Genomic DNA, 8,671 nt, shown 5'->3' on the forward strand with positions numbered 1-8,671 from the left:
TCCTGCCCTTTATGGTCTGTTATGCTGCAGCTTTCTCTCCTGTCTGTCCATTATGGTCAGCTAGCTACCATTGCCTCTTGCCCCTTTGTTCTCTGTTGTCCATGTGCATGGTCCTGTCCCCTCCCTCTTGCTTTCTATGGATTATTGTGCTGCACTCCCGTCCCGCATGCCCTGTGTGGTGTATTGTGCTGCTGCAAACCCTGATGCCTGCCCTGCAGGGTCAGTTTGGTGCACCTCTCCATGTCCCTCCTGTCCTCTGTTATCCAAGTCCATGTCCCTACCCCATTTCCTTCCATGATCCAATGTACCATACTTGCGAACATTTTGAACTTGGTAAGAGGGAGATTTTGAAAAGAAACTGGGGTATTGATTTTCCCCTTTGAGTTACATTGAAAAAGAGGAGATTGTAGACAGGAGACAGATCAAATAAAGCCCATTTGAGCTTAAAAACATTGGACGTTTCCTGGCAGAATCGGGTCTGTTGGCATGTATGGTTGTACTACCATTGCCTCTTCCTTCTGCCCACAATGGTCTATTACATTGCCACAGCCTCTCTTGCAAGTCCTGTATTGTTGGTTTGTTGCCCCTGCCCCCCTTTCCACTGCCCTCCATAGTCTGTTGTGCTGCCACGGCCATTCCTGCCTGCTCAGTGTAGTTAAATTGTTGCCTTTGCACCCTCCTACCTGCCTTCAATTTTCAGAGCCCGTGCCCCTGGCCTCTGCCTCTCAACAGTATCCTAATGAACAACTAGATTGCTAACATTCTATATTTATTACAAAAGTGTGGAACGCCTGACATCATCTTGATGTAATCAAAACTGTAATACCTAGAGCATTTCCTTTAGAAATTACATATATGAGAGGGTCTTATTGGCATCAAAATTATGGTTAGTGCTCTAAAAGACTAAAATAAGGACATATTTTCTGAGTTTTCAAATAGCGTCAAAGCACTTTTAAATTATTTGTTATCTTTATGTTTTTTTATCCAGTTGACCACTTGATTAAATGTTGCACTTAGGGGAGAGGATGTGGTGTTACTTCCAGAACTGCAGACTTTGCAACTGGGGAACCAGGTTGGAGTTTCTGCTTCAGCTCGACATTCTGTGATTCTGGTCAAATCACTTAGTCTCCCCATGTCTACAACCAAAATGAATTTGATCTTGTGTGATGTAACCAATGCTCATGTAAAGCACTCCAATACCTGACAAGTCTGCACTATATAAAACTGCAAAAACACAGAAAATAAGTGTTTTGCACACTTCTGTCATTGGGCTACATGTGGGCAACATCTGGGTGATATTTGTGCTGCATTTGGGCTCTTGTGTCTCTGGTGGACATCTTGGGAGATTTATTTGTTAAGAAGTTTCCTAATTTCCTCATTTACTGCAGTCTCCTCAGTAGGAAATGCTTTCAGTTTTTTACTTTGATTCCATCAAGCAGGTATTCAGATATGTTACACACTTGCCATAAATTCTGAATGTTAGCACTCTAGTTGTTCATTAGATCACTGTAGTAAAGCTACTGCTCACCACGGAAGTCTGCTGCTGGTATTAAAAGTGCATGTTTCAGTCTGCATGTGAGAATTTTTTAATGAAATAGAAGAGGATTTGAGAAGTCACTCAAAATGTACCCTAATTTTTCTTTCTTCGGCACTAATCATAATTTCTATGGCAAAATGAACCCCCTCATTGTGTTCCTTTTTAAATTAAATGTATTAAGTGTTACTAGTTTATTCCAATCAAGATGGCTTCAGGTGTGCCATACTTTTGTCAGAAGTAAGACAGTAAGCGCTCTAGTTGTTCTTAAGAACACTCTGGAACATTCTGTCATTGGGCTATACTTGGGCTACATCTGGTGATATTTGGGCTACATTTGGGCTCTTTTGTCTCTGGTGGCCATCTTGGGAGATTTATTTGTTATGAAGTTTCCTAATTTCCTCATTTACTGCAGTCTCCTCAGTAGGAAATACTTTCATTTTTTAACTTTGGTTCCATCAAGAAGGCATTCAGATGTGTCACACACTTGCCATAAATTCTGAATGTTAGCACTCTAGTTGCTCATTAGATCACTGTAGTAAAGCTACTGCTCACCAGGGAAGTCTGCTGCTGGTATTCAAAGTGCATGTTTCAGTCTGAATGTCAGAATTATTTTATGAAATAGAAGAGGATTGGAGAAGTCACTCAAAATGCGTCCTAATTTTTCTTTCTGCAGCACTAATCATACTTTCTATGGCAAAATGAACCCCCTCATTTTGTTCCTTTTTAAATGAAATGTTTTAAGAATTACCACTTTATTCCAATCAAGATGGCTTTAGGTGTGCAATACGTTTATCATAAGTAGGACTGTTAGCGCTCTAGTTGTTCTTTAGAACACTCTGGGAAGCTGCACTAGAACACAAAGGAATCAACTGACAGTCTCTGCCCTTGTTGGATGTACATGTTTTACTGAGAATGTCAGACTTCATTCTCACATGACTGAGAAAGCTAATGTGAATTTACAGAAAATATGCTCTCAGTTTAGCTTATAGATCACCTTCCAAACCTCTGTGGGAAAAGCATGAGAAAATAGTTTTCTCTCAAACATGATTCATGTTATCCCAGCAGAAGGTTTTTTCACATGGTAAAATCACCTTAGAACATACCACAATTCCTAAAATGAGTATGGTACCATCAACAAATGATTCATAATGTAACTAAAGTCTTACAACCTTCTATTAACTGCAATGCTTTTTAATGAGGTGCTATCATGTATATTGGTCCCAAGATGGCTGCCAACACTTCTTGGATGAAGTGCTGACAGCCAATCAGATCTCACAATTAGATGTGTGGTTAGGCTCCGCCCAGATATATATGTGATTTTGATTTTCTCAGGAACTACTGAATGGATTTACACCATTTAAGCAAAAGGCACGACTCTGAACCAAGGTCTACCTTTCTGCCATTGTTGGTGTAATTCCGTTCAGCAGTTCGGGCTGTAGCTGCGGATAAAGATCCTATGGGAAATTACATGGGGAAAACACATTTTGGGACGCCCCTTTTTTCTCAGCCCCCGCTACACGAATCATCCTGAGACTTTCAGGATAGGAGCGGACCGGAGCTGGCCAAAAGTTTTGAAAATCTCGCGAAGATTCGTCAACAGGTGCCAAAAATATTTCAAATAGAATGTTGCGGATTTCCTATGGAAAATAGGTCCCAACTATAACTACCTACTGCAACCGCCTGTAGGTAAGATATATATATATATATATTATCTACTGGCGGTCGCCAGTAGATAGTTATAGTTAGGACCGTGTTTCCATAGGAAATCCGCAACATTCTATTTGGAATAACTTTGGCGCTGGTTGACGAATCCTCGCGAAATTTTCAAAATAGGTGGGGCGCTCCGCTCCTACCCTGAAAGTCTCGGGGGGATTCGTCAAGCGAGGGCTGAGAAAAAAGGGGGGTCCCAAAACGCGTTTTCCCCATGCAATTTTCCATAGGGACCTTTAGTCCAAGGTACAGCCCGAACGGCTGAACAGAATTACTTGAAAAAGAAGGGGGGGCACACAGCCCCCCTTCTTAAAAAATAAAATAAATAAAAGACCGTCATTGGCCACACCCCCTCCTTGCAGCACTCTGCAAACGCGCCCCCTAGCGAGTTGTAAGTTGGGGAATTAATTCCACTTCAATACTGAGGGTCCCTGAGGGCCAACTAGCCCAACAGGTATCTCCAGTATGCGCCAGGGAGCTGCTTTGCAGACAGGTGTTCTGAGGCTACGCCCCTTTTTACACCTCTCTGCAACGCAGCTCTGTGGCACTTACTGGAGGTACCTAGTGGGCTAGTTTGACCCTAGGGACCATTAGGATTCAAGGGGACTTAATCTCTCAACTTAGAACGGCCACAGGGCGTGTTTACACAGTGGTGAAGGGAGGGGATGGGGCCTGAGGTGACGTGTGCAAACATGCCCTGTGGCGCGTTTTAAGTTGGGAAAATAATTCCCTTTCAATCCTGAGGGACCCTGGGGGCCAACTAGCCCACCAGGTGCTTCCAGTAAGCGCCACTGCGCTGCGTTGCAGAGAGGTGGTGCAGGCCGTGCCCCTTTTTACAACTCTCTGCAATGGCGCTTACTGGATGTACCTAGTGGGCTATTTTGCCCCTAGGGACCCTCAGGATTCATGGGGACTTAATCTCCCAACTTAAAACGGCCACAGGGCGTGTTTACACCTTGGGGAAGGGAGGGGACGGGGCCTGAGGTGACATTTGCAAACGCCCTATGGCACGTTTTAAGTTGGGGAAATAATTCCCCTTCAATCCCGAGGGCCCCTGGGGGCTAACTAGCCACCCCGGTGCTTCCAGTAAGCGCCACTGAGCTGCGTTGTAGAGAGGTGGTCCAGGCCGTGCCACTTTTTACACCTCTCTGCAACACAGCTCTGTGGCACTTACTGGAGGTACCTAGTGGGCTAGTTGGACCCTAGGGACACTCAGGATTCAAATTAACGTAATCTCCCAACTGAAAACGGCCACAGTGCGTGTTTACACAGTGGTGAAGGGAGGGGACGGGGTCTGAGTTAACGTGTGCAAACACGCCCTGTGGCGCGTTTTAAGTTGGGGAAATAATTCACCTTCAATCCTGAGGGACCCTGGGGGCCAACTAGCCTACCAGGTGCTTCCAGTAAGCGCCACTGCGCTGCGTTGCAGAGAGGTGGTCTAGGCCGTGCCCCTTTTTACATCTCTCTGCAATGCAGCCCTGTGGCGCTTACTGGAGGTACCTAGTGGTCTAGTTGGACCCTTGGGACCCTCAGGATTCAAGGAGACTTAATCTCCCAACTTAAAACGGCCACAGGGCTTGTTTACACAGTGGGGAAGGGAGGGGACGGGGCCTGAGGTGACGTGTGCAAACACTCCCTGTGGCGCGTTTTAAGAGGTAGTTTTAATCCCCCTGCCCTATTATATACTAGGGCTTACAGAGGAGGTCATGTTAATCACAGGGGGACCCAAACTCATAGTGTTCCCTAGTGTATGTAGGTGTTTTCACTGTATTCTGAGTGTCTTTTAACATAGCACTGTTTCTAGGACTGGTTAGTCAGACTCAGTTACCACCAGTATCCATCTGAAAAAGTTGAGGGTACAGGATGATTTTGCAACAAGGCTTCTTTCTGCTCTTCTGTTTGTTCTTTCTGCACGTTATCCTTCTTCCTGCACTTTTCTTCGTCTTTGAGGACTTCTGTTGCTTCTTTCTGCATTTCTTTTTTTTCTTTCTGTGCGTTTTTTCTTCTTTCTTCACATGTCCTATCTCTGTAGGCATAGTCAGAAATTAGCATTTAAGATGTCATCAGTGATGTCATGAGTGATGTCACTGACCATGTCATAAGTGATGTAATATATGACGTCATCAGCAGTGCATTGCGGGCGCGTGAGTTATAGTTAGCTGAACTAACTATAACGGGGTAATTTCAATGGTTTTGTACGAGTGAAAAGTCCAGCTAGCTATAACGCCCCTGAAACCTATGGTTTTGTCAGTGAATTTCTAAGGTTTTTTAAATGCTAATTCCTAACTATAACGTGCCTGAAACCTATGGTTTTTTCAGTGAATATATATATATATATTCGCTGAAAAAACCATAGTTTTCAGGAACGTTATAGTTAGTTGGACATTTCATTTGTATAAAACCATAGAAATTCTGGCGTTATAGTTAGTTCAGCACGAATGATGTAATATGTGACGTCATCAGCAGTGCATTGCGAGGGCGCGAATTATAGTTAGCTGAACTAACTATAACGCCGGAATCTCTATATTTTATACAAGTGAAACGTCCAACTAACTATAACGTTCCTGAAACCTATAGATTTTTCAGTTAATTTCTATGGTTTTTTAAATGCTAATTTCTAACTATAACGTGCCTGAAATCTATGCTTTTTGCAGTGAATTTCTATGGTTTTTTAAATGCTAGTTTCTAACTATAACATGCCTGAAACATGTTTTTTTCAGTGAATTTCAAAGGTTTTTTAAATGAAAATTTGTAAGTCTAATGTACCTCAATCCTATTTTTTTTTCTTATATATATATTACCTACTGGCGGTCGCCAGTAGGTAGTTATAGTTAGGACCACGTTTCCATAGGAAATCCGCAACATTCTATTTGGAATAACTTTGGCGCCGGTCGACGAATCCTCGCGAATTTTTCAAAATAGGTGGGGCGCTACGCTACGCTCCTTCCCTGAAAGTCTCGGGGGGATTCGTCAAGCGGGGGCTGAGATAAAAGGGGGGTCCCAAAACGCGTTTTTCCCATGCATTTTTCCATAGGACCTTTAGACAGGGCTACAGCCCGAACGGCTGAACAGAATTTAATGAAGAGAGGTAGTCCTCAGGTCAAGGAAGTGCCTTTTGTAGGTTTGGTGTAAATCTGTTCAGTAGAATCTGAGAAAATAGCCTTTAAATCAATATATATATCTGTGGCAGCTTACCGTGCGCTTACGGTGCGCTTACCGTAAGCTTACCGTACGCGTACGGTGACGTGCGCGAGCGCGATTCTGATTGGCTGATAGATCTTAGTAAACATTCGAATCGGTCGAAACCAGGAAGCGGCGGCCGCCATTTCGTGTGTTTCACTCAGAAAAAAAAGAGTGATATCTTGAAAAGGGGGCAAGGAGGAGAGTTACAGACCCCCTAACATTTGTAAAGGGGTCAAAGAAGGACAGAAAAGTTCAAACAAAACATTTATTATTTTTAAAAAAAAATAGCGGGGTACGCGTACGGTAAGCTTACGGTAAGCTTACCGTACCGTACGGTAAAAAAAAAAAAAAAAAAAAGAAATGAAATGCAGATTTAAGAGTTTAGATATTAGGGGGCTCTAAAAAGAGCCGTTGTGTTTATGAAGTGATTTTTTATTGGTACCTACAAGTAAGTACCGATGCAGAGTCTAAGGTTCAAGAGGAAGACTCTGTTCCCTTCATCATTGAAGTGCACACCATCTCCTCTATAAATGTCTTGCATGTCGTAACGCAAGTTGTTGTGGTAAATGGAACCCATACCATAGTCACGGAGGAAAGCAGAAACAGATTTGTTGACGTGCTTTCTTGCTTTGTCAATCTGCGGACAGAAATGATTGGACCAGTTCCATTTTTGCCTTTGGCATATGTTAGAAAACACAAAGGCAGTTTTAGGGAAAAGTGAAAACAGTTGTGCAAAGGTGTCCTTCTTAAGCATTTCCAAACCTACCCCAGTCAAAGTGCCTAGGTCATTGCCACCACAGTGCACTATTATGAGGTCAGGGTGTTGGATTTGCATGAAGGATTTCACCAATGGCATCAATTGGTGCCACTTTAACCCTCTCTGACCAATCCATTTAATGTCTACATTTGGCAAAGCAAGGTCTCTCACCATACCTGTTTTCTCTGCAAACTTTTCACTCCAGAAGACATAGCTGTGCCCTACAATCCACACTGTGAACATCTTCCAAGGAGATCTGGATGCACTCAGGAGGTGTAATTCAGTAGAATGGGAAAATGAAATGAAAGACAGTTTGGAAATGGAGGCATACATATTTTTTTCATTAAAAAAAGAACTGATTGGCTGTTTCATACCATTCTAGAATAAAAACTAGGCTGCATGTGTAAATTAATAGAAGCATGTTTTGTATTGGTACAGAAAAATGTGTTACCAAAGTACAGTATTTTGGATTTGCTGTTAGGTTTGAAAAGTCAAGCACTCCTGCTCTGTGGAATTGAAACATTGTTTGGCGAACTTCTGACCTAACTCCACACAGCAGTGTTCCATGAGCTGTTGCTATGGTAGCAGGCAGAAGTCAAGTTGGGGGAAGGGTACTAGGCAGAAGTCAAGTTGGGGGAAGGGTACTTTTGAAAAAGGGTTGGTTTTCAACCAATAGAAATGTGTGATTACATTTGAAAAAAAGGGGGAAGCACTGAGATTTGAAACTTACATGAATATGTGAGGAAAAAGAGAGGGAAAGTTTACCATTATCTGGTTCTGCTGAGAGGAGAGAGGTGTAAAGAACAGAGATCCTGGCTCTGATAATCTGCTGTTTGAGTGCCACATTTATTTCACAGCTAACTAATTTTAAAGGTGAGTTTAGAGTTTGAGAGGGGGAGAAATTTAAATGTGAGGAACATGTTAAATAATATGGACTATGTTTTCACGATAAATTAAGGTGTATTGGTATAAAAAAAGAATAGTTTAAGGGTTTGAGGTTGGACTCAGTAATGCAAATACATTCAGCATCACTAAGGCTGGTTGCCCTTGCTGGAATGTAGGCAGTCACCCAGGTTACACATGTTGGGAAATATAGGCAGAGATTTATTGTGTACTACTCTGGTAATTTTATATTTGCATTAGTAGGAAAAAGGGGGAGCCATTTTTTGGTGCAGAAGCAGACTCTTAGCACACACCCAGCTGCTTTCCATGTAGAATCATGCACAGTATTTACAAGCGAGTGGGGTTTGAGGTTTCAGTCTGTAATGCAAATACATTCAGCATCACTAAGGCTGGTTGCCCTTGCTGGTATGTAGGCAGTCACCCAGGTTACACATGGTGGTGGTCTGAAAAAGCAGTCTGGACATGTGCTTTTTTAAGAATCTGAAAAGTGGATTCATAATGTGTCAGTCTGTAAAAGTGATTATCACTTGTCAAAAAAAAGAGCAGTAAGTGTGCTTTCAAATTGGCAAAGAAATTTCGTT

The sequence above is a fragment of the Triturus cristatus genome, chromosome 6, assembly GCF_964204655.1.
Source record: "Triturus cristatus chromosome 6, aTriCri1.1, whole genome shotgun sequence".
NCBI lineage: Eukaryota > Metazoa > Chordata > Amphibia > Caudata > Salamandridae > Triturus > Triturus cristatus.